General features: G+C 37.0%; 1 long non-coding RNA gene and 1 other non-coding gene across 2 annotated transcripts in view; both read right to left on the minus strand.

Moving 5' to 3' along the window:
• Positions 1 to 27050, minus strand: part of LOC118889691 — a 65315-nt gene extending 38265 nt beyond the window's left edge. The window contains exon 1 of the long non-coding RNA XR_005018600.1: positions 26870 to 27050. This is a non-coding gene — a long non-coding RNA (uncharacterized LOC118889691). The remainder of the gene's footprint in view (positions 1 to 26869) is intronic.
• LOC118887207 lies at positions 12564 to 12690 on the minus strand. The gene has a single exon (XR_005017918.1). It is a non-coding gene; the product is annotated as a small nucleolar RNA SNORD22 (small nucleolar RNA).
• Positions 27051 to 27281: the final 231 nt, after the last annotated feature.

Consider the following 27281-nt stretch of genomic DNA (forward strand, 5'->3'; position numbering starts at 1 on the left):
AGCATCTTCTAAGACAGGAAGAGTCACCTGTTCCCCTTAACATATGTGTAGGAACATGAAAGATTTTCACGGGACAGAGCCCTAGACACCATCTAACCAATGAGACTATTCCCAACAAATATGCGCAGCCATCTTGAGTGCCCTGGGAGACTCTACTTACTTAAACAGAGGCTGCTCATTTCTGTACTTTAATAGAGCCTTACTCTAGTAAATATGCACTGAATGAATACACCCCCAGCACCCCACACACACTCACGTCTGCGAATTCTCCTACCATCAAGGATTAGCACAAATGCTGAGGAACGAAGACTCCAAAAGGAAAATACCTGAGAAGAGATGACATAACTCATCTTTGACGGAACAGAATAAAAGGTTAAAAAATTCCATTTGGACACTTGAAAAAATGCTCATTTTTTTTTTCTTAAAAAAGAAGACATTGGTGGACTTTATCAAGTATCATTGTTTAGACCTTCAGCCTAATGGCAGGCTTTTCCTCAGATCATGTAACCTGGAGGCTTGTTCAGGAGTCTGGTCTTCCGAGAGCAGGGGCTGTGTCCAGTTCTAGATTATTTTTCCTACCTCTTGGCCAGAATAGCAACCACAGGGACCATCCGCAGATGCACAATGCATTCAATTCAATTTCATTTTCCAGAGGACACGGATGGGGAAGAGAAAGAAAGAAATTCTTGGCTCAAGAGGCTGAGAGTTTATTTGAGTCAGGTGCGGGTCTAGGAGAAATATGCAAAAAAAAAAAAGTCTTGGGGAGGAAAAATGAGTCACAACTACGTGAGGAGGAAGCATCTTTAATGTCAATGTCCATATTTCTTGATTAAAATATGGGTATTTGCATCATGCTGTAGCATTCTAAATATAATAGCAGCCAAGACTCTCTAAGAATAAATTCTTACTCAAGAACAGGAAGGAAAGAACTGGTTAGAACCCTAATGGTACAATAAGAAGCACTGTCTAGCACAATACTATTATTACAATAAAACCTGTTAGCTGATTGGTTAATGTCTCAGAGTAAATGCACAGGTGACTGAGAAATTTTTCAGGATTAAAAAAATAGGTCATTGGCTAATATTTCAGAATACATAAATATGTGAATAGTCAGGGCTAGCAACACACATGTTTACTCTTAGAAAGAGTTTCTTAAGTGGTATTTTCAGGTAGGCTTTTGATAACATTTAAATTTTTAAACACACATATTTAAAAACAGGGCAGGACAGAAAATATCACTAACCGAGTGTAAGCACTCGCGCACACAGGGTACTTACTGAAACTGCTCAAATATAAATTATTCCATTATTGTGGTGGCTACAAGATAAAAGCATTGCTAAAAATAAGTACACTAATCCTTTGAGAGTAAAATGCTAGTAATGTTTTTAATGAAGCTAACCATTTAATCAATATTCAGAATTTTTCCTAATGCTAAAATTACCTTACCTATGGCCTTTTGGATCAAAACTCCTCTTGGGTATGCAGAAGAACACTGGCAAAACGTGAAATGTAGTAGAAGGAATAGTAGCTTTGGAGCTCTGGGATCTGGCTTGACTTCTGACACAAAGTCTGTCACCCAGCCATCTCTGAGAACCGGTGTTAATCCTAATAGATGCGGCCCCTAGAGAATAAGGTGGGGCATGATTGCCAGGATAAATTAGATACCACAAAGCCCCCTTAGAAAAGAGACTTTTCTTTCATCTACATCTGGTAGAATCCTACTTAGTAAAAGTCTTAAAGAATAATCTGACCTTGGTTCTAACAAAATAGATCCAGAATCCAGCCACTTCTCACCACTCTGCTGCTACCATCCTAACACAAAGCGCCCGCATCTCTTGCCTGGGTTCTTACTAGACTGTCCTAACCAGCCACCGTGATTCATCACTACTCATCACCACCAGCCTAGCCAGCCCTGCTCTGCACATGGAAGCAAGTGACCTTTTTAAACCTGTAAGCAAATCGCATCTAGTCTACTGCCCAAACTCACCCCAATACATCCCCATCTCACTCAGGATAAACTCCCAAATCTTAACCGTGTCCTGCAGGGGTCTGCCCACCCCACCTCTCCACACTAGCTGCTGGCACTCTTTCCTGTTCACTCCGTTTTGACTATAATGAGCTCTTACTTTTCCTCAAGCACCCAAATAATCTTCGTGCCTCTGGAGACTTTGCACTTGCTGTGTCCTGGTCTGGAAAGTTCCTCTTTGGATATTTCTACTGCTTCCACCAATGGTTCATCCAAGGCTCAGCTCGAAGACTACCTAACCTAGAGGTCTTTCCTGATAGCTTCTATAAAATCTCATACCCTGCTTACTGGCACCTTACTGATTTTATATGTGTTTACTGTGAGCAGGGAATGTTTGTTTACCATCTTTTCCTCAGCAACTGGAAGAGTGTTGGACTTAAAATATAGGTGTTTTATAGTATAGTTTGAAGTCAGGAGCCTGATTCCTCCAGCTCCATTTTTCTTTCTCAAGATTGCCTTGGCTCTTCAGGGTCTTTTGTGTTTCCATACAAATTGTAATTTGTTTTGTTCTACTTCTGTGAAAAACGCCATTGGTAATTTGATCGGGATTGCATTGAATCTGTCGTTTGCTTTGGGTAGTATAGTCATTTTCACAATATTGATTCTTCAATCCAAGAACATGGTATATCTCTCCATCTGTTTGTGTCATCTTTGATTTCTTTCATCAGTATCTTATAGTTTTCTGGGTACAGGTCTTTTGCCTGCTTAGGTAGGTTTATTCCTAGGTATTCTTTTTGTTGCAATGGTAAATGGGATTGTTTCCTTAATTTCTCTTTCTGATCTTTCATTGTTAGTGTATAGGAATGCAAGTGATTTCCGTGTATTAATTTTGTATCCTGCAATTTTACCAAATTCGTTGATTAGCTCTAGTAGTTTCCTGGTGGCATCTTTAGGATTTTCTATGTACAGCATAAAATAGATAACTAATGAGGACCTACTATATAGCACAGGGAACTCTACTCAATGCTCTGTGGTGACCTAAATGGGAAGGAAATCCAAAAAAGAGGGGATATATGTATGTGTATAGCTGATTCACTTTGCTGTACAGCAGAAACTAACACATTGTAAAGCAACTATACTCCAATAAAAATTAATAAAAAATAAAAAACATATAGGTGTTCACTAAATAAATGTTGAATAAAAGAATGAGTGGATAGCAATCAGTCTCAGAGGTATGTATAAAAGCCATAAAATCTCTTAGGATTACATCTATTTCTTGCAGCCTAAGGTCTCCTCTCCTCCTGATCTTAAAATGGTACTTCTGTTTTACGTACTTCACTTATTTCTCAAGGTTTTCTTTGATGAGCTCTTTATATGTAGTTTTTAATGATTAACGTATAGGGCATACTCCCATTTAAAGATTTTTATATTCAGCTTACAAAGAAAATTGGGACTGCTCGATTATTACAATTTAGACCGAGAAAATTTAGTACTCTGAAAATTATTGGAGCTATTTCAGTCCTAGGACCAACTCTTGGATTTCTGCAGGGGTTTTTCTCAGTTCTTACCCATTCATTCAATATTTCAACAATATTCACTTTACACCTATTAAATGAAGAGCACTCTTCTGAGTGATTGAGATCCTACCTTCAAGGATTGGTCTTCTAAGGATGAAAACAATAACACAAGGAACAAAGTGCTCAGTGCCCTGAAGGGGTAGAGCTAGGTTATTAGAGTTTAAAGAAGGGATTAAGTCCAGCAGAGGTAGGGGATGTGGGTTGGAGAAGGTGGCATTTGAGTTACGCTACATTTGGACATTCAGAGAAGAGCAGGGAAAAGTCATTTCAATAGGAGGAAACAACATCAGCAAACTAGGGAGGTATATGGAAAACAAAACAATAGACTCACATAATAATGGGAAACCTTGCGCCATGGATGTTTATACACTTAAATTCTCTGTATAAGAGCACACCAGCTCTAATATACAGTATGGCTTAAATTTAAACGCACTTCTGGGTGCACTTGAAAATATGCATTTAAAAAGATAAAACCTTTCCAGTTTTCCCTGTTGTATAACGTAAAACAAAAAGAAATCCTCAACGATCAAAGTAGATCAGAAAATTCCTTAAGTAATAATTACATACTATTCCAGGCAATGTATTCAAATCTAGCTTTGAGTCCTTGCAGGAAAAAAAAAAAAAAAAAAGAAATAAATTACATAAATTTTTAAACCATTCTTTATCACCAGTGTCATTAGGAAATGTGCTGCATACATTAGATAATGTTTTAAATGTGTTAACGTTGTCAGATCTTTGCTTGCGTGGCAAGATACCTGCCTACATGCGCACACTGAGATGTGTTTCATGCTTTGTACCCAGTGAATATAAACATGGAGAACTCGCTAAGAAACCTTAGGGTAAAACTATTCTTCCATGTCTATATTTTTAGTGAGAATCAACATTTTATCTCCATGTGCAATTCAGGATTTGACTACAACTTTCTTGATCCATTGCATTACTGGCAAATATGCGACAAAGGAAGGGAATTCTACTTTGAGTTAGAATGGCAGCTTTGTGTTTTCTCCACATCAAAAGCATCTTTCAGTTCATATAGTTTCATTTTCAGATGAAGAACATCAAGATTCCTGTGCAGAGTGGATTTTGAGATGGGCAGAGCAGTGACACTGGTGCTGGGAACCAGGCTGAGTTGTCCCTTATGTGGTTTGTGTTTGCTTTTGACATTTCCAACCTTAAAATTCTACCTGGCCTGAAATCGCACTGACTTAAGTATGTGCTCCTAACGTGTCAATAAGGGGTAAGACAAGGAGGAAAATAAACAGCTGCTTGTTTTTAGTATTTTGTTAGAAGAATAAACAGTTTGGGGAAAACACAAGTTCTATTTCATGCTTGGATCATTATTTAATTTTTGGCAATTACAATGTTACCTCATCTGAACTGAGGCCTGAGTGATCCTTCTAAAATGCAAATCTGATCTTGTCATCTGTCCTCTCCTTTGTCACCCTCAGATGGCTGCTGATGCTCCTCAGGGTGTAAATGGACCATGTATGTAGGGACCATGTGTTTAGGAATGAACCTGATGGGATTCCCAGAATCAAGTGCTCCACCTGTACAGATTGGGTTTCACTCCAAGAATGGAATGTTGTGTATATTCCTGTGTCAACCCAGGATGTTTTGTGGGAATTCTGTAGCTGATAGCTTTGCACTCCCACTGCAACTCTGCCCTGGGTCTCCAGCCTGCTGTCCACCCTGAGGACGGGGGCTTGCAGGCTCCTTGCCTGCAGCAGTAAGCCCTTGAACACACCTTTCTCTCTCTCCCCTCTCTTTCTTTTCTTTCTCTTCTCTTCCCATTCCCTTCCCTTCCTTCCTTCCTCCCTTCCTTCTTTCCTTCCTTCCTTCTTTCTTTCTTTCCTCTTTCTTTCTTTCATTCCTCCCTTCCTTCCTTCCTTCTTTTCTTTCTTGCTTCTTCTTTCTTTCTTTCTTCTTTCTTTCTTTCTTTCTTTCTTTCTTTCTTCTTTCTTTCTTTCTTTCTTTCTTTCTTTCTTTCTTTCTTTCTTTCTTTCTTTCTTTCTTTCTTTCTTTCTTTCTTTCTTTCTTTCTTCTTTCTTTCTTCTTTCTTTCTTTCTTCCTTTCTTCCTTCCTTTCTTTCTCCCTTCTGTGCTTCTTTCCTTCTTTCTTTCTTTCTTTCTTTCTTTCATTCTTTCTTTCTTTCTTCCTTTCTTCCTCTCTCCCCTCTCATTCTTCTTCCTCTTCCTCCCTCTCTCTCTCTCTCTCTATATATATATATCTCACCCACACAAACCCCCTATTGGTGTCTGGGGAAACCTAACTGGTCCAGGAATGGTGGGTGTCTTAAAGATGGCTACCTGAATACTGAGCAGCCTCTTCACGTGTGTTTTGCTGTGTGACTCCTTGGCAAATCCTATCTTTCTTAGAATTATGTTAGAACTAGGTCAGTAGAAATCTGTTTGCTGTGTCAGCTTCACCTGTGCACCAGAATTATCCCACAGCGTGGGAGTGGCTGTCCCAGGCATCAGTATAGCATCTCTAGAACATCTGTGCAGAAAGGCTGCAGCTTTGAAAGTTATTTCTGCTCCACACGCAGCTGCCCTGTTGGAAGCTGCCCCCAAAGGCAGAGGGTTGATATTAGCAGAAAGGCCAAGAGCAGAAGAGGATGCAGGAGAGAGAGGAGGGAGTCCCAGGCCCTGTCAACATTTCCAGCAAAATTGTCTCTATGTCCTGCAGAAACTCATGAATACTACATGGAGAAATGACTTGGCTAAAGATGTTTTCTTCTTGTGATTATGATGAAAGACTTAAATATTTGGAGAAGACTTTTATCAACTATGACTCTCAGGCCACAAAATGTTCATATGACACATTATTGAGGGTGTTTTAGAAGAAGCCTTGGTAGTAGAAATTTTGAACAGAATCCTTTATTAAAATGACGTGATTCTGTTGGTGGGAACATAAATTGATACAGCCACTATGGAGAACAGAATGAAGGTTCCTTAGAAAACTAAACATAGGACTACCATATGACCCAGTAATCCCATTACTAGGCATATACCCAGAGAAAATCATAATTCAAAAAGACACATGCACCCCAATGTTCATTGCAGCACTATTTACAATAGCCAGGACAAGGAAGCAACCTAAATATCATCAACAGAGGAATGGATAAAGAAGATGTGGTACATATATACAATGGAATATTACTCAGCCATAAAAAGGAATGAAATTGGGTCATTTGTAGAGACATGGATGGACCCAGAGACTGTCATATAGAGTAAAGTAAGTCAGAAAGAGAAAAACAAATATTGTATATTATCACATATATGTGGAATCTAGAAAAATGGTATAGTTGCTCTTATTTGCAATGCAGAAGTAGAGACACAGACGTAGAGAACAAAAGTATGGATACCAAGGGGGAAGAGGGGAGTGGGAGGGATTGGGAGATTGGGATTGACATATATACACTATTGCTACTATGTATAAAATAGATAACTAATGAGAACCTACTGTATAGCACAGGGAACTCTACTCATGCTCTGTGGTGACCTAAATGGGAAGGAACTCCAAAAAGAGGGGATATATGGATACGTATGGCTGATTCACTTTGCTGTACACCTGAAACTAACACAGCATTGTAAAGCAACTGTACTCCAATAAAAATTACTTAAAAAAATAAAGTAAAATGTGTCCCCTAAAAAAAAAAAAAAAAAAAAAACCGTGATTAATGTGATGGTGAGAGCAGAGGTGAGAGGTGAATGGTTGGCAGAGGGGCGGGAAGGGGAGGGGTGATTTTCTTGGGTCCGGCTTGGGTGGGAGATCAACCTTTTCTGCCCTCTACAGTTTGGAGCCCCATCCATAAGCCCTGGATGGGATAGAAGGAATTTGCCTCTGGTGCAAACCCCCAAGGGCTCTCCATGAAGACTGGTGACAGTCACTTCAGCCTTGGTCCCTGCTTCGCTGCGGTGAAGTCTTGCCTTATGACCATGTGTGTATAGGTATTTGTCAGCTGCTTTGTGAATATCAATTTAGATAAAGACTCAAAGATGGGACGTTTTCTTTCACCTTAAATCTACCTTTTCCTATTTTATCTACTTTATATTCTACTTTTGTTTCTTTCATGCATATCTTTATGAGAGTTTCTCCTCCTTACTTTCGTGTATGGAGTGATTCTACCATCACAATACTCTTAGCTCTCTCCTTTCTTCTGTTCCAGACAGGCATCTAATTGGAAAGTTTGGAAGGAAAAACTGGGCACGTGAGCCAGCAAATCTCCATATTCCCTTCTTCTGTGTGTGTGTGTGTGTTTCTGTCTCTCAATCACTCTGCTCCTCCCCGTGAAGAACTGCTCTGCCTGCAGAATTCACGTTCCCTTGTATGACCTCCCTGCTGTGATTTTCAGCTCACATGCTTGTAGGTATAAGGCATAGTCTTCAAAATGATCAGAGGCAGCAGTAATAGAGGTGATATTCTGTCTCCATCTGTTTTATTTTTTATTTTATTTCAGAACTTGAAGGGGGAAGAAGGGTGTAATGTCTTGAGAACCCCAACTATCTAATGCATCGCTTGAAACAAAGCCTTGTCTTCTGCATGAAAACCAAGCATCACTAACGTATATTTACCCATATTTCATGCTATTATTATGATATCCCATTTCCTTTTTTAATGGTGACTCAGAGCTGTGTGTGTAGTAGGGCCCAATCTGACACATTCTCATTTTTCCCCTTAAACAACATAAATCAAAGTATTCAATTACAAGTGCCCATACTTCATTTTCTTGGGGGTAAAAATGATAATCTGTACCTAAATTAGGACAATAAGTCAAATGCATACAGATTAAGACTTTTGATGGCAAACACCTGTATCATGCCTTCCTTTACTCTTTTAGGAAATATAAATTTGACCCAAAACAAAGCAAAGAGTTCTAACGATTTTCTTTTTCTGTGTTTTAGCCCAGATTGTGCTATTTTGCAGAACTGACGTATGTGGCCATTACAAATCTTTTAAATTCCTCATTACCTTCAGATCCACGAGGAGCTGAGGTAAAGGTTGATGAATCTGCACCGAGTTATGATTTCTTTACCCTTCCTGTAGTGTTCCCATTAATTCAGAGCAGGTATTTCCCTCCAATGAGAAAAACCATTAAAGCCAAGAGCAAAATAAAAATCTCCCTTCTCATTTACTTTCTCAGCAATTGGAACCACTACGTGACTCCAGCATCCTAAAATTCAACTATATAAGAGGGATAGCAATTTAGTCAAAACTCTCAAAACTGGCTGCATTTGGGGCAAGGAGGTACAGTAAGGAACTAAAAGCCAGTATTCATACAGAGAGGCTCATGAGGGACGAGGCACAGGGTGACAGGGAGGGAGGTGATTCCTGGGGAACATCCTGCTAGCTGTTATCAGAGCTGCTGGGGATCCCACAAAAACTAGCGAAGAGCACAGAAGCCCAGGAGCTGCCTTTCGTGACCCTTGAAATCTCTTTAGAGGTAGCACGTCACACCTCATTCTCTGAAATCCCTTTAGAGGTAGCAGAGCACACCTGAGTCTCTGACCATCTAGAAATGCAGCTTCTGTTTCCGAAAGCCTCACCAGCTTCCTCCTGATTCCTGGTCAGATGGCCCCCTGGCCTCCCTCAGTCTTCACAGTGTGTCCCTTTGCCACCTCCCTGCAATTCTGTTTTCATTATAAAACAATTCTATCTATGTTATCTTGGAAACTATCTTGGCTTAACATCTTCTTAGCAGTTTTCTTTGGCACCTAACCTCCCAGGACCACATCCAAAATGAATCAAAACTCCTGATGTTGATGTGGCAATTTCTAGGAAGTATCATTCTGTCTTCTGGCTCAAATATCCCCTAAGGTTAACAGTGGGTGAATCAAAGTCAAAACAAGCCCCTTCCCATCTGCCTGGTACCTAGGAGGGAGTAGAAAAATACTGAGGGTGGTACTGATGGATGGCATGGAATTAAGATGAGGCATCAATGGTAAGATAAATGTTCTAAGAAAGTAGACCCACGTTTCAAGGAGACAAGTGGCAAGAATTCACTTGGCCATTGGACCAATGGCTTTCAAATCAATGTTTCCATGAGCTACTACTGCTATGAGACTCCAAGTCATTCCAGAAATGACAGTTCGATGGGAGTATCCTATCTCCATCTGTCTAGGCCCACAGGAATCATGGCATCCATCAAGTCCACTGCTTGGAAATAATTCTGAGACCATTACTTTTGTGGTTCTCAGGTCTGCTGAAAAGATTGTACGGTATGATGCATTCAAGCCACAAGAACAGCCCAGCCTGATTGTGAAGATCCTTGAGGCCATCCCAGGTGGGACTGAGTTGACCCAGAGCATGTGGTCAATGCTTATGCTAGCTGTCTTCAGACCATGCCGCCCACACTCTCAATAATATTGATTTGATGGAGATGGGCCCTGGGACACTGAGAATGACATGAAAGAATTCCAAGACCCCAGGTGTTATTTGAAATGTATCTGAGTTCTTCCAAATGCCTGCAGATTTATTGGAACAAATGTTCTACAGCAGAAGCTACTTGTTTGGTCACATAGAAAATATTCCTACTTGGTGTCTCTTTCCTTTCGTGACAAGGACTTACTCTAGGAATCGAGGAGAATATGATTGCAGTCCACTAATAATGACTTGACAGCACTTTTTACACACTATTAAAGCAAGCAGTTAATTACCTGATTGAAAAAATTCCTTCAAATGACATGAAATGAGAAACATTAATACAGATATGTCTATTTTTTCCTGAAAATGAACTGACACATTTGATTAATCCTTGGATTCTCATTTTCAAATATTTTAGGAATCAAAGAATAGACTTTATCCAAAAATTATACTGAATACAATCCAGTGTTTACTTTTATAATTCTGAGAGTTTAGAATATTTACTCCTTTGGTCTTCATGATGGAGATCAATTATCTTTGAAAAGCACTGAATAATGACACCTTTGAAACTGTAATTTCGCCCTGTGTCTACTTCCCAGTAAAATAATAAAGTGACCAAAAAAATGTAATTCCTTGAAATGTCTCCTCCTTTTGGATTGTGCGTACTTGAAATGTTGCTCTCCTCAAATTTAAGATTTTTATGATAAAATTTCTTGCTATCAAAAAGAAAGATGGTCTTCTTTTTATAACCTCACTCTATATTTTAAATAAAATAAATGTTAATTATCTTGAGTATTTTTATTTGATCTTGAATCAACTGGATTATAAACCCCTTGAGGGTGGAGAATATTTTTCTTGTGTTTTTGATTTACTCCTTTCTGTGTAGCCCTGTATTTAGAATAAGTAAGAGCTCAATAAATGGGACCTGAATTAAAGTAACACAGTGATCCAGTTTCTGTCTTTTCACCTTGACCATAATCTATAAAATTCACTCAGCATCTCTTTTGCATTCTACTCCTCAGGGACACAGTGTTAGTTTAAATTTACTCCTTCTCTATATGGTAACGTTGAATGATTGATTTAGAAATCACTTACGAATATGAAGGTCAAAGAGAAAAATGGATGCAAATTATGGACAAGCATTCAAATATAAAACTTTTTGACAAGAGTTTAATGACTCTTGCAATAACTAATCAACAACATTTGGAAGACTGATTGGAGCACTTATTTTTCAGGGATAAATAATGGAACTTCTTCAGGAGAACCCACATGACTTTAGAAAACAATTTCAAATTTACTGCAGTATTTCTCAGAATTGAGAGCAATGCTGCAGATAGGAAATTACCACAGTAACCTCCAGCCCCTTGCTATTATGTTACCCTTGACCTTCAATAAAGTTTTACTATAGTAGGCTCCAGTTTCACACAGACACACTAGATTAGTGTTTTAAAGTGAATACCTTAAGAGGTATTTTCAAGTGAATGAAAAATATTCAGTAGGAAGCCCTTCAGATGTAGCATATAATAAAAAATACTCTACTGCTGTTTGTGGAATGAATGTGTTTCTGTAGTGAGTTTCACTACCTGACATGAAATCAAGAACTTTTTTTTTTTTTTTTAAGAAAGCCGAGAACTAACAAAATTTTCGGGCAATGACTTACATTTCTTCTCCAAGAGAGAAGTTGATTTGAGTCAGAGTTTCACATCTAGAAATATTCAGTTGATTAATGCTTAAAGAATCACGAGAGAGAGTCTTATGAGTCCAACCAAGTTTCCCCACGAAACCAAATTTTAGTTGTTCACACAAGGTTTTAAAAATGCTAGACAAAATTTGAGAGGTGCGAGATTTTAGGATTTCTAAGTACACATTTTTAATCCTTGACAGAGCCCATTAACTTTGATCCAAAATTGAGATTGTGTACATTTTTTTCTTTTTTTAACCATGAAATCATGAGCTATGTTGATGGCCAATGTCTCCCCAAGAGCTAATATTCAATAAACTTTTTAGATTGATTATGAAATGGCTACATTGTAGCAATTTGACAAGCACTGTCCTTGAATAGAATTTCGTAAGGATTATCGGTGGCTACGTTCATTTGGATGGAGACCATGATAGGCTGCACTCCTGTGCTACTATAAATTGTCTTATCGCCAAGTTCAGTGCATTTACTAAAATGCTATGAGGTTAATTTATAAATTTGCAACTATTACTAATATAGTTTTTTAAAAAATAAAACAAAACTTGTATTTAGAAAGGCTGAAATGATTGTATGCTAATTTGAACAGGTAGGTTGTATAAGAAAATTCCATTTTTGATATCCTTCAAGAGTTGGATTCCATTATGTGTGCTTTGTTCTTTCTTCAGACCTCTTAACTTCAGACTGGAGTTGAACAGAAATATGGCTTACTCCTTTCCCTTCAAATCATTCTCAGGCTCCAGACAAGGAGCTGGACCTTTGAGCAAACAAGCAGGTAACTGGCAATGGTACCTTTTAACTCTGGAGGCTTTCTAAGAGTATACAGGAACAAGGAACAAGCTGCTCCTGAATGAGAAGATCACGTAATTAGCAAGGTATCTAAAATAGCCAGAATTATTCCAGCTAGGGTTAATGGATAAGCCAAGAAAAGCTAAGCAAATGATATCCGCAGGCATTTGCTGTATTTCAGACAGTTCCTTATAGAACAAGCTTTCATCCTCTCTCCCAGTTAGCCCCAGTGGATTCACCATTACTGGCTCTGGGGCTAGAACAGAGGTAAGACAGGATGCTTGCTTTCCTCGTTGGCTAATATACTTTTTTTGAGGCATTACTCCTATTAAGATGGAATAGCAGAATACAATATGTTGATTATCTAACAGAGATAAAAGCAGGAAACTGATGAACCACAGGGAGATATGACTGAGAGCAAACTGATTACATGAAACAAATATAATTGGTGTGGAAATGAAGTTTGTCTTATCCACACAGGTCAAATTCTAATACAGTGAAGTTCAAGAGAGTTCAGTGCAGGAATTTTAGATAAATAAGTAGAATAAATGGGCTTTTCCATGGTGCTATGTATGTTCTATCTCAATCTTTCTTGTAATAGGACTCATTAGAGAGATCAGACCTGCACATTTAAGAATTGATTACCCAAGATGATGTGAGATAGACCCAGCATCCTTTCCCGAATTAATACCATCTTGCATTTGTAAAATGTTTTAATACACTGAAGTTTCCACACACACACCTATTACTTCATATTTTAGGACAATAAGGGAAGAAGAGCCAGGAAAGAAAGCAGTTAGATGCACAGGTGAACAGTCTGGCCTTTGGGTTCAAATGTAGCCCTACTCCATAGGCTTCACAGAATCTTAGACTTATTACTTAGTCAACCTGTTTCTAAGTGTCTTCATTTCCAAAATAGGGATAATAATGGGGCTGGCATCATATAAATGTTGATGAGAATTAGATGCAGAGTACATGGCCTGATGACTTACTGGGTGTAAGCACTTAATAAACATCCCTAGTATTGTCAGATGTATAGGGCATGTGTTGGACTGTTTACAAATGAGGAAATGGAATAAGAAAGAGGTTAAGTGCTTCTGTAGGAACTTTGATGTTCCTTACTGTAACAAATTGACTCAGCTTTATCTTTAGTAGGACTTTTATCAAAACAAATGTTATGAACCAAATGGAATTGTGGTGCTTTCCTCTCTATGCGTTTTCCTTTATCCAGTCCGTTTTAAAGAGACACCCGAGAAATGGAAAGAAGTCTATCCTATCACTCTAGATAATTTATTCCATGAATTTGGATTCCTTTCTTCTCTTTTCAGGCCTCAGTTTCTTTGTCTCCTGGTAATCTCTGAGGCCCTTTTCTGAGTGAAAATAATATTATTTCACAAACTAGAAAATCAAACTCTTGACCTCTGATGTTTGACTCTAATAAATAAATATCTTAAATGAAAAGAAAAAGGGATCCACATTTTGATCATAAAAAGATGTTGTTACATTTTATCCTATGCATATTATTTAGGCGCTGACATTTCCTAGGTCAGTTCTTCCTTTGGTTTAACATCCCATTTCAAAAAAAGTTATAATGGAAATTCAGATGCATAAATTCAAGTTAATATTGACAGCAGTCATGGAATTAAAGTTTTCCTTGCCAAGTCCAAATAAGACCATTAATAATGTATTATGTATTAATGTGTGCATATGGTATAATGTATCACAGCTTCACATAATGACAGGCAGTATCCAAATCTAAGTAAATATTTCTGAAATTCTACATGATTTTCATTAAATACCTAATTTCACATTTTCAGCTAAGGAACTACTTTCTAGATTTAATATGATCTGCTGTTATATCTTTTATTTTTCTCCTTTATTTCTTCCTTTCTAAAGCTTAGGCTTATACGGGTATTTGAATACAGTGATTTTTTTTAAAGAAGGATGAAGGAAATCACAGACATTTCTGCAATTTCATACTATGGCTAGTTTGATGCCTATTGATACCTGATTTTTGTATACTATGAATAGCTACAAAAGTGATTTAATTTGGATCTATTCTGTGTTTATACACTATTCTAGAGGCAGACATAATTTTGGTAGACAAATAGGTTAAGGAAATTGGTTTCTGAGTGCTTTATGAGATGATCTGAGTAGTTGTTGATTACATTGGTATTTGCAATTTCCTAAAAGAATAAATTAAATCTTTTGTATAGGCTTTGGTAGAAAAGAACCCTCAATACTGTTACCACTCTGTATATTTCAAGTGTTTTTTTTTGTGATTCATTTTATATTTATTATTTAACTCACTTGATGTGGTAGTTTCCTCCACAGTCTCTCAAAACTCATGCTGCACTCTTGATTTTTGGATTGTTATTAATATCCCTGCTTCTGATATTTGAAACTATAAGTTCAATTCCTTTATTTTCATTCCCCATGGAAGTTCAGTGTATGTACACCACAGTTAAAAACCCATGTAAACATAAAGCCTAGTGTGAATTAGCGAGAGATTTTATAACTTACCTAAGTTGTTCATAAACAGAAACCTGAGTAAATTTGCTAAAATTCAGGGTAAAAATGTTGGCAAAGTTCAACAGTCTCTCAATGATCAACTTCTCTCTCATAAAAATAGTGGTAGTGTTAACTCAAAATATAATAACTTTTGGTAATACCTTGAGGATGTCTATTATGTAACTCTTAGTGTTAATGACTAAATCAGCATTTGGAAAATCCCCAAAGTCATATCAGATGATTGCAGTAATAACAGTTAAGATCCATCCCGCAGCAAATCCCTTTTTTTTTTTGTTGTGCAACTCAATGGTTCAAGATTTTTGTGGAGTTTGCAAAAAAATCCCACTCAGAAAGGATCTGTACAAAGAAGTGACCATGTTGTTTCCTGACCTTACTGGGCTCACCAGTAAAATGCATTGCCAGAATTGTCCAAGATTTCTTTAAACTATACAATTTTACATATGATACTTCACACCAAAAATCAGCTGTTTGAGATGAAGAATACCCTTCAGATGGCACGTTTAGGAATCAGAGTTTATACACAGAGGAATTTAAAAAGTGAAAATTAAATACTTAAAAGGAATAGGTATAAGTGTGACTACATTTTTTAAAAGGATGGACCACTTGACCCACGTGTAACATATTGAGATAATTTTGAGAGCTCAGAATTCATCAGAGTCTCAATTTCAGTTAATCATGCAGACATATGTCCCAGGACCCTGGAGATCTACTAGCTCTAATTCCCCAAACTACTGAAAGGGAAATGGAGGACCAAAAATAGTTAATAAGATATTTAGTAAAATGTCTTCTTACTTCTTACCCAGTGCCCTTATTTGCTGTGTAACTATGATGAGAGACAGACATAAGAATACTAAAAGGTAGTTAATGAATTGACCAGAATTTTGGAGAAACAAGAATAAAAAAGACCCCCAATGAGTGGCACCGACTGTGAAGTTATCTGGGGAGAAAGAATATTGGTAGCTTAAAGGCTAAAGAACATAGGTGGTGTCTGAGAAGAAGAAAAGAAAGAAAAAGTTGAAAAAATACTAAGTCAGTATAATTGAAGCTCTTTCTGCCTGATAATAAGAGAAAGACTCTTTAAAGATAGATTTCCATACTCCTGAATTCGTTCTATACTAAAAACGTGATGTCTTTGAAAAAAAGACTTTGTATACAAAACTTATAAAGAAATGCATTTTAAATATGTTATGTAGCAATATCTTCTTTTAAGAAATGATGCCATCAAAATCACTGTGCCATTTTTTTTAAACACCTAGCATAAAAGACCTGGAGTGATATTTATTGAGGGCTACGATATACTCTGATTTGAACCTGAAAAAAAGGTGTAGTCTTGCATACTTGCCTGTCTTCATCTTTAGACTGTGTTAGCCTAAATATTGCCTGAGGTAAATATTACTAGTGGCAATTGTCCAATCCTGAAATAGCATATATAGTCCATAAATGCACGTTGAAAATAGTTTAGCAATCTCAAGTATCAAACCCAGGTATGTTAATTGCATCTTTTCCATTTGGGCATTAAGATTGTGACTTAAGTTTTAAATTGACTGTACGTATCTCTTGATATATTGCTGCCTAAATAATTAGTAGGGAAATGACAGGGAAAAATACATTTAAACTCACCTTTGTGTTACTCTGAAGTTTTCTCTCTGGAGATTATGCTTAAGATAACACAGGACCTTAAAGGTGCTGATGTAGAGTTCTACTCTGATGCCCTCAGAGAGATGTGTGAGGGTTAAGAGGTCTCTATGGCGATGCATTGCCGCATAGTTCATGCAAATCCACAGTAATTCTGTGTTCAGATAAGGATCTCGGTTTCAATATACTTTTTCAGAAACGCATTTGCTTCTTTTTTAAGGGAAATCTGGCTCCAGAAGAAGTGGCAAAAAAAAAACCAAAACACCCTAATGTCAATGCTCACTTATTTAACTATGACATTGCTGATATTTTCTTAGCAAATCAAAACAGAGGTAACTTTGCTGACTCCTTAGAATAATTTAAAATAAGCATCCTAACAAGATGCTATGAGTGTAATATATGAAAATTAATATCCATGCATGAAGCTGTCCACAACACATGCTTTCTTATGAAAACAATAAAATGAGAGCAATGGAGGTAATAAAGTATAAAGCTTTAACCATATCACCAATCCCTTATGCAGCATGAAAATGGTTAAAATTTAAATGACCCAGTTCTAAAGAATTTGAATAAAAAGGAGGTAGGAGGCATATTTGTCAATTTCTGCAACCAAGGAAGTTTGTTGAGGCAGGGGAATGAAATCTTTTAACTTAAATTTTTATATTTAATCAGCATTATGGTTTTTCAACCAAAAATAAATAAGTAAATACTGTTTCCAACGAATATGTTTGTTTGAAAATTTTCCAATAATTTTACGGTAAATTTAGAAACAGCAAATTTAGGAACTTCATAATTGATAACCTTGTTCACTTTTTGTTTCTGTTTTTTGATACATAAGTAGGTGATTACAGTGTAAAAATGGAGGTATGAAAAATGACCTATCAAATGAAAGATAGTGATTACTTCTATAGCCAAAGGGGCATCAGGAAATGGAAAGGGGATTGGAGTCCTCAACTGTATATTTATTTTTTAATGGCTTGGAGTAAATAGAGAAAAATGTTAAAAATTATAAATCTTCGTGGTAAAAAGATCAGGATGTTTATTACATTGCTTTTACTTTTCTGTGTAGTCTGAAACACTTCTAAATTGAAAATGAAGTTCTTTTCTACTTTTTAAATTCTAGCTAAAAAAAATTGTTCATATATGACTTCTTTAGTGAAACTTAAAAACTTTCGTTTTCCTCATTAGTTAGAGATTTCATTTTCTTCAGAGTTCAAATTTTATATTTAAAATGAGTAGATTTATGTAATTTAGAGAACTGTTTGCTAAACAAAACACTCAGCAGTAAGAAAAAATAAAATCCTAAATCTTTTTAATATATTCTGATACCAGGAGACCTTTATTTCCCCCTTTTATGTTTGTATAGTTAATTTGGGGTCATTTTATGTGCTTTAATGCAAGTTAACTAACATTTCAGAGGCATAAACATGACAATTTTATCCAAAATAGCAATTAATGAGTATGTATAAATTGGTTTTCTCTTATATTTATCAAACACTATGTAAATGCAGAAATATGCTTTATGGAATTGTTAGAGCAGGAAAAGTTTTACTATACTTCAGGATAAAATTCTAGGGAATTTTATGTGTTTCTTATGTGTTTCTTTCTCTTAGTTAATGCAATTTTAAAAGTCAAATCAAATCCTTTTAAAAAAGACAAAAACAAAACCTGGAACATAACAGCCTCCTGTATTACTAAGAGTGGACATGTGAAAATTTTAAAGAAATCATTATATATGCTTTTCTGTGTTTACTTCAAAGAGAATTTTTTTAGAGAGGAATCATTATTTTAAATATTCTTGCAAAACTTCCTCATAACAGCAAAGGGACCATGCTGGTTTAAATGTAAGTTGCACCTGAATAGCCTTAGTTATATCTTGAAGAAGAGCTATAGTCACTGTTTATTAATTATAAAAGGAAGTGGATGTAAGTTTACAGGTCTTCACTTTTTTTTTTTTTTTTTTTTTTAATGTGGGCATCTTAACTCCTGGATTGCCTACACCCTCATCATAACTGTTTATTCACAATTTGAAGTTTGCACATAGTTTCCAGTAACGGTAAAGCCCTTGCAATAATGTTGCACCTGGACCAGGCAGGCGGAAGGGGAACAGAGGTCAAGACCAGCCCTTAATGAGCATTGACTCCACAGACTTAAGACTCCGTGAAAGGTCCAGACGACCCCTGCAGCGTCATCTTACAGCTCTGATTTTCTTCTTTTCAAGATGTAGTATAATCCATAAATACAAGCAAATCACGAGCAGCTTAGTCTTTGGATTTTATCTTCCAGGTTTGGTCTTTTTTTTTTTTTTCTCCCTCTTCACGGAGGTTTGAAAAATTAACCCTCTTCTGTCCTCAGACTAACCAGAGAATGAATTTCTTCATCCCCACTGTTGTCAGCTTAAATCTTTAAGTCCTTTCAAGGCAAGAGGCACTTTGTAAAGTGACTTAAAACAACCAGAGAAGCGGCCAGTGGTTCATTTTCTCCCAATATAGGTGAATAATGTCTTGATAGGTGACTAATAGTCACAAGGCAAATCAGTGAAATATGTCTCTTTTATGAAAGTTTCTAAAGCAATAAGCTTAGATACTTAAAACCTTAAATGGAATTTTGGTTTAGCTCTGATTTCCCATCACACAGAGGCTATATTTACGCACAGGCTTCTAGATAATCCACATGTATGATAAAAATGTCTCTAATCACCTTTTCTGACATATTCTCTTCATATTGGATTATCTGGTGCAGCTCACACTCTCCTATTCTGATGGACATAATCTCTTTTCACACTTAACGTTTTGTTTCTCTAGCCCAAACTTTCCTGAAAGAGAAGTTAGGCCCTTATGATTAAAACAGTCATTTCCCTGCAGGAAATACACCCAATCACATGTGCACTGCAAAGATGAACAGAACCCAGCTCAGGTGCATCCGTGGAGAGGAGCCTTCCACCCTGAAATGGGCATGGTCCACGTGCTGGAAGCAAGGGCTAGCCAATCAAATTCAGTCTTATCCCATCCACAGCCTTGCAGAATTTCAGGATGCCAGAGACATCTGCCTCTGCCTTGACATATATTCTTTTGATGCCCTGTACACACTGAAGGCCCCACTCTCTCCACAGTTTAAAACTATAAAGTTTAAGGTCCTACTGTATAGCACAGGGAACTATCCTCAATATTTTATAATAACCTATCAAGGAAAAGAATCTGAAAGATAATATATATATATGTACATATATAACTGAATCACTTTGCTGTACACCTGAAACTAACACAACATTGTAAATCAACTATACTTCAATTTAAAAAAATAATATATATATATATATATATGTATATATATAACTTTAAAAACTACAGCTCTGAGTGTGAACCTTAGCTGTATAATTCATGGTGAGGCCAAGTGTTACCCAAGCAGAAATGACTGAGAACCTAGCACAGTGGGTGGGACGTCTGGAGGGTTCAGACGTTTGCTAAGGGCTGGGGAAAGAGCCTTTAGAAGGAGCATAAAAATGGATCCAAAGGGGGTCCCGGGAGAGCCAAAGGAGGCCTGGTTCCTCAAGGATCTCTATCTCCGACAGACACAGTGTCACAGAACAGGAAGGGGACAGAGTGAGGGGCAGACATTTTACACAGCTCACAGCTTCAGCACTGATCACACTTTCTCCCGGGCTGTTCCCCTAAAGCATCAGGACACACAGGAAGACCTCCACCGTGACCCCACGGAAATAAAAATGCCAACATTCACTTAGCATTTGTGACTCTCTATGATCCTGCAGAATCATACCTGTCTCTTCTTCAGAATAACATGGAAGAGAGAGAATGGGAGGAGGTCAGAGTACTATTTCTTATTCACACCTATCTGTTTTGAACATCTTAGCTTCAACCATCTGAAATTACAACACCAATATAATTTTAATAATTTTTTCCCAAGATTCCATTATCCATCACCTCCTCTCACATACAGGGCTAAATTCATTGCTCATTCAAACCTGTTATTTTAAAAGTAAACCTAAGCTAAACAAGTATCTAATTTAATACCTTAGACTCTGTATTATACTGTTTATATTTTGACTTCCGTTTCTGACTGTATTTTATTCATTTAGGGTAGTGGAACTAAATCACTAACATATATATATTTTTCTAATGGATTTTTATAATTCATACATCAGTGGGAAGTATCACCAAATATGAATGTTACATAGAAATCAACACATATACTTAATGGCATAGTGAGAGTACTAATATTTCAGTAACACAAATTGACTCACAGTTATATACATATATGTATATATGACAATCATCTCAGAAATTTAAATTACAAGGTTCAAAACAAACTGACTTCGCATGTTGCTGGCATAGAACACGCCTTCATAGCTGTGAATTCCATGGGCAGTTCCACTTTAGTTTTTGTGTAATTTGGAGGCAAAGAAATTCTAATTGATCTTATCAGTCACAAGACGCATTTTGCAAACAATTCCACTAGTGTGGCTTCTGGTGAGGTATCCCATTTTTGACAACTAGTAGACTGGCTTGAGATAAAAGGTTACCTGAAGAAGAATAAGCAAAGAATTCCAGAGACAGTGCTGCTATGTGGCCAATAGATTTTCAATACCACTGGTAGTTAATTTGGGGTTTTTCTTGTCTCTATCACACATTTTAAAAAATATGCCCCTTTGGTATTGTTTCTTTCTAACTTTATTAGTCAAAATAATTAGTTTCAGAAAGAAAACTTGTTTTCATCTAACACTGTTAAAATTTCATCTAACACATTCTAAAATTAAATTTTTCAAAAGAGAACATCTTTGACTCTTTGCAGTAATAAATAAACTCTGAAGAAAATTGATTCAAGAACTTATCAAATAGAAAAAAAAACTGAGAACTCACATGCCCACTTCTACAGCAAATATGATTTGCTAAGCTACATTGACTCTGCAGATTATCTTCATTTCTTGATATATCTTTTACTAATCCAAGTCCAAACGAAATGTCCAGAAAAATATACTTTTCTTTATATAATAACTATACGTATAATGAACCAAGAATTTTAGATAATGGATACTTTCATGGTAAATTTAAAATATATATATATATATATATATTCCAATAATGATGATTTATTCAAGTGACAAGAAAAATAAATTTAGCATCATCACTCTTTCATCTTAATTCAACCATTATGCCAAATCTCAGTGCATTTTTTAACCAATACATGGCTTTCCAGCTAGTTGAGAGACTGTGGAAGTGCATGATAACTTTAAAAAAAAACGACTTGTGATGAAATGGCAGAAACAGCCAACTCAAATAATTTGTATTGAGCATTAACCTTGAAGCTATATTAATATGAGTACAAATTAAATATTTTCAATTTGTTTAGATGCGCTAGCAAGGGGAAAACACAAAGACAAAACTGAGGCAGAGAGGCTCACAATGACTCCACTGATTTCTCCACTGGTCCTTCCTCTGCACATGGTCAATTAGAATTGAAAATCCTGTGCTGATTTCATTCGCTGGAATTTTTAAGCAGGTCAGGAAGAAAGATGTTATTGAAAGGAAAAATCTCATCTAAATAAGAAAGGAGCACAGGGCCATCTGGTCTGAGCTATACATATAAAAAGTTATTTCAGCTGAACTGCAGGCTTGATGTTTCAAAAGAAGTGCCAAAAATGAACCCCAAATCTGTTTACGGTAAAATATCCCCAACGTTCCTCTTTAAGCCTCAAATATGCGATACACAGTTCATTTCCTATCTGTGATTCATGAGCCCATCTGACCCCAGCACCTCCCTGGGCTTCACTGAGTCTCAGGCAGCGATAGGGGTGTTCAATCACTCTTCAGACACGTCTCCCTCGTGGGGTATCAACGGGACCGTGGACCTTTTGAAAATTGTGAAAATGACTTTGATAGTTTTCCCTCAAATGGATTTTGAGTGCAGTCTGCCATGTGGGCTTGGAAGGATAAAATCTGAGGCATGAAGCAACCAAACCAGTTTCCCTTCTTTCCTCCTTGAGACTGGCGGTAGGTTCCTGTGCATTCTCTGTGCAGTGCCCAGGCATCTACTCAGAATAATTCCAATCCCAATGCCTAAGGGCTAAGTTTAAAAAAAAAAAACCCAAATCTCTCTTTTCATAAAGAGAAATTATGAGTGTGAGTCTACTCTCAGAAATCATCTTCCTAATGGTAACAGAGATTAAAGAAAAAAAATATTGTGTGCTGTTTGTCAAATGAGAGTCCTATGTTTTGACAGAATCAAAATATTTTTGATATGAGGCATTTGCAATAATTACATCATCATTACCTTAATTTAGCCAGTATCTGACCACAGACATAAGTAGCTGACATTGCCATCCAAATTTCGTTGTATTAAAGTGTTAATATTCTAACTCAAGAGCGTTTTAAAAACTCTGGTTATAATACAATACTAACAATTATTTTTGGCCATAAGACTATGTTCAAATATATCATTTACATGTACTATATGTACTACATACATGTCCAAAAATACAGCATTATAATATCAGCACATGTTAAGCAAGAGTACAGGTTTTAACTAAACTCTTCCAATAAATAATCGAATTAAGTATATTCTAATATATGAAACACCAGAATCTTGATATATCCCTGACATCAGATGTCATTGGTTGTTTTTGTATATTTACTATGTTTGTTCTGCCATTTCAAATAAATCAATACTATTGTGTGAGAAGAATAAACTGTCCTATAGTAAATTGTTCTTTCTCTGTTATGCTCTGAAAAACCATTTGTTCTTGGCGTTACGTAGTTCAACTATTTCAATCAAGTCCATTATCTTCTTTTCTTTGAAAGATGCCTTTTTAGTAACCTGTATCCCCAGCGGGCCATGTTATGTTTTGTTTTTAGAATGTAGGTGAAATTTAAATCCAACTACTTGCTCACTTTTTAATCTTTGATAAAACAATTTTATAATTCATCCTCAGGCAAGAACTCCACTATATTTTGGAAGAACTGTTTACGTAAAAATTATGGAGTCAGGTCCAAGGATTTCTCAGAAAAGTTATTTATTAGTTCACACTGCAGTCTTACCCCAGAGAATGTCACCTAACTTGTGTAGCTTGCTTTTTCTAGCTACAAAATGTGTTTGTTCTTTAGGCTATATACTTTTGTCAATAATAGTAACACGAAAGCAAAAAAGAACAAAACGCTTTTTCACTTGTTTTAAAAGAATCACACACTACATCAGCAAAATTAATCTCATTAATTTGTGTGTTGACAAATAAATACTGCTGCTCATGTACATATGGCTTACAAATCCTTTCAAAATTAATCCTTTTTTAAGTATGCAAGAAAGAAATATTAAGAGCAAATTCCAAAATTAAGAAAATAGTGTGTCAAATACTTGGTATGTAAGAACTGGTAAGTATACCCAGTCATTCTATATCAATGAAGATTAATTTAAACTACAGACCAAAACTTGGTAATTGAGACGTTATATATATACAGTTGTTCTATGTTTATATCTCAGATATGGCAATGTATTTTGTTAAGATTATTAAACTTTGTTCTATTTGAGTTAAGTAAAATAAAATCATGTACTTAAATATACACATCATTAAAACTCTGAACACTTGCTTGGTGAATAACTGTTTAGCCTAAGACCCATAAAATAGACTTGAAAATAAATACAAATGCTGTACCAGCCCACAAAATTTTAATCCAGCTATCATCTAACCCGAAGCACATGAAAAGAGCATTACTTCTAAAGAATCATTTGTATAGGAATTCTCTATGCAATAAGTAAATAGTAAAAATGTTTGAATAGGTTACAAAAATTTGAGTGTCAAATAAAAATCACCAAGTCATAACAGATATCAGTGTTGTAGCATTTTTTATCCAAATGATTTCAAAATGCTCCCCATTTCCACATCCTATTCGCGTCATTGAAATTCAGCCACCTCTGAAATGTTCAACCAGCATGTTAATAAGGCTTCCCAGAACCAGGAAACTCCGCCTGACTACATATGTCTTGATAAATATGGCCATACCGCCCCATAACACATCTTCAAAAGAAAGATAGCTGCAAATAAAATAGTCCTTTCCTGTGGGTGTCGGTTAACCCCACACACATGAGAACTTCCTATGGGCACACACCCAGCATACATTGGCGATTGATTAGGTGATTGAAAATGTTGCCCACAAAGGCGAAATTTTCTATGTGATGACATCATCAGCAAACCTGGGTTTCTCTGCGATAGAATGATATACGTGCCTGGCTGAGTGTGTCTCTGGAGTGTGTGTGTGTGTGGGAGAGAGAGAGAGAGAGAGAGAGAGAGAGAGATGCTTAAAGAAGAGTATCATCAGAAATGGTATAACCTTCCGCAAGGTTTGCAAGAATCTTTCCACAGACCTTTGACTTTCTTCAGATTTCACACAGCTCAAGTTCATTCAAAAATGCATTTCCCACACCAGCAAATCGTGTTTTGTTTAGTGAGCACTGCTGTTAATCCTAAAATACCCCGGCGGGTCTGTGGAGATGCGATTTCTATAACCAGATGAGGCGTGGGCATCTGTGTAATAGTGTGCGTGTGTGTTACAGGGTCCCCGGGGACTTGCATTGGAACGGAGGAGACGTCTTGGTTTTCCAGGCAAGGAAAGGGTTAAAAATCGAGGCTGTCTGGGGTAAGAGAAAGGGGATATTGTTGTCTTTAATCTTTCCGCAGTCTGTGTAAGACTTCCATCCCGGATCTGCACAGAGCAGTGGGAGAGGCCGGGCATGCATTGCGTGCAGGCTCCTTGATTGTAGAGGGGGGACCTGGCTGGGGTCCAGACAGGCTGGGGCTCTGTTGATCATTATGTCTGGCCTTCAGGTGTCTCGGCGCACAGTGGGCGGCGGTGGGGGAGGTGTGGATAACAGGAGAGCAGACAAAGAAAAAAAAATGGTGTATTTAAAAAAGATGATGCGAAAACGTGTGTCCAAGTCCTCTTTAAAAAATGACTCCTAACGTCTTGGACTTTTATAATGAGAACACGAGCTCTGCTCTGGCAGATCTCTTTAAGCCATAATTAGTTATGTCTGGAGCCTTTGAATAATTCCTGTCCATAATTGATGGAGTTAATATTCTCTTTCAAAAATGAGAAGGACAGGGCTTTCTCCCAAACTCCCTTTGGGTCGGAGGTTTTGCCGGTCCAGATCTTCATCCGTGAAAAAATCGCATCGGTTTGATTTACCTTTTAATTTCTTAGGAGACTTAGCTTATAACTTTTTAAGGATTTGGATGATTCTAGAAGTGAAGGCATAATGCATTGCTGGATTCCCCTCGCTGAGTGTAAAAAGAAAGCAATAGTACAGGATCATTCTCCCCCATTTGTTTCCAATTATTTTATAAATAATAATAAAAAAAAACTGCTTTGTATGTTGCTTCTGTTTGAAACTCCATCCAAAAAAAAAAAAAAAAAAAAAAATCTTACCATGAATGTGACTTCAATGCTAACCCTACCCTTGCGTGCCAGTAGAAAGAAATCCCAAATTCCTTTATTCTTTAAGTATTTCTTCTATAAAAGCAGCTTCCGCATGCTTCCTCCCCACCCCCACGTCCTCACTCCACCCTATTAGGAATTTCAAAAAAAAAAAAAAAAATCTTTATACATGGAAGGCTGAATCCCGAGACAGAAAGCTGTCTTTTTCTTCTGTCTTTGCACTGGCTGTTTTCAGTAGTCTTTCCCTTCTGCCGGAACTTGATTTCACATTTTGTGGATGAAAACCCTAAAACCAGTTCAGCCTCTTATCATGATGAGAACATGACAAGTGGTGGTTAAAAAATAAATAAAAAGAAAGCCTTGGCTTGAAGCCATTGTTCAGAATTTAAGAGCTATTTGCCCCCAAGTGTCTTAGCCGTCTTTCATAGCTAATTATAATAACTGTCAGATGTCTGGAGAGTGGATGGTGCCCTCATCAGTAAAGTCAGCAAAGTTTGTCTTTTATTTTTCTTGGGGACAGATCAAATCAGATTAGGCATTAAGAGCGCAAAGAAGTGAAGTAAGTACATATGTGTGTGCCTTCATTTTTTCTTATGAACAAAGCAGCGCACTGGAGCGATGTTTGAGGTGCAGTCTCCTGCAGCTACTCTTGGAATGCCTGACTTTTATTTTTCATTCTTTCTCTTTCACCGAATCAAGCATGCAACAATTGTTTCTGAAACCTTTTCCTGCCGGCTGAACACCCTTCAAGACACACATATAACAGCAGCTCAGAAAAAAAAAAAAAAAAAAAATCTTCACATATCGGAAGCTTATGACAGAAAACTATTTTCATCAACACACCGGACGGAAAGAAATGGATACTTACAATTTCCAAACGGTTATTTGTGCTAGTTCCTTGTCCCCGGGGGCACGGCCGAGGCTCTGGCCAGACTGTCCCTCAGGCAGGTGCAGAATCCTGGTTTCCAGGCAGGAGAGAGTTAGCAAAGTGTTTCCCAAAGTCCCTCGGAACTCAGGCACTTGTGCCCAGGCATCCTTGGCTGCTGTGAAGGCTGTACTATCTGCAGTTCTGAATTGAACTAAATTACAGCCCATGTGAAAGACAGGGGCAGTGAGTCATGTGGGAGATACACAGCTATCCTATTGGCCACTGAAACATAGCTTAGGCATTCTGCCTTCTCCTCCATTGGTGAATAGTTAAAAATGAAAGCATCTGGGTCCTCGTCTCCAGCTTATTTGTCCTTTATGTGTGGAAGAATGACTGTAGGATTTTACAGTGA

The sequence above is a fragment of the Balaenoptera musculus genome, chromosome 1 (genome assembly GCF_009873245.2).
Source record: "Balaenoptera musculus isolate JJ_BM4_2016_0621 chromosome 1, mBalMus1.pri.v3, whole genome shotgun sequence".
Lineage (NCBI taxonomy): Eukaryota > Metazoa > Chordata > Mammalia > Artiodactyla > Balaenopteridae > Balaenoptera > Balaenoptera musculus.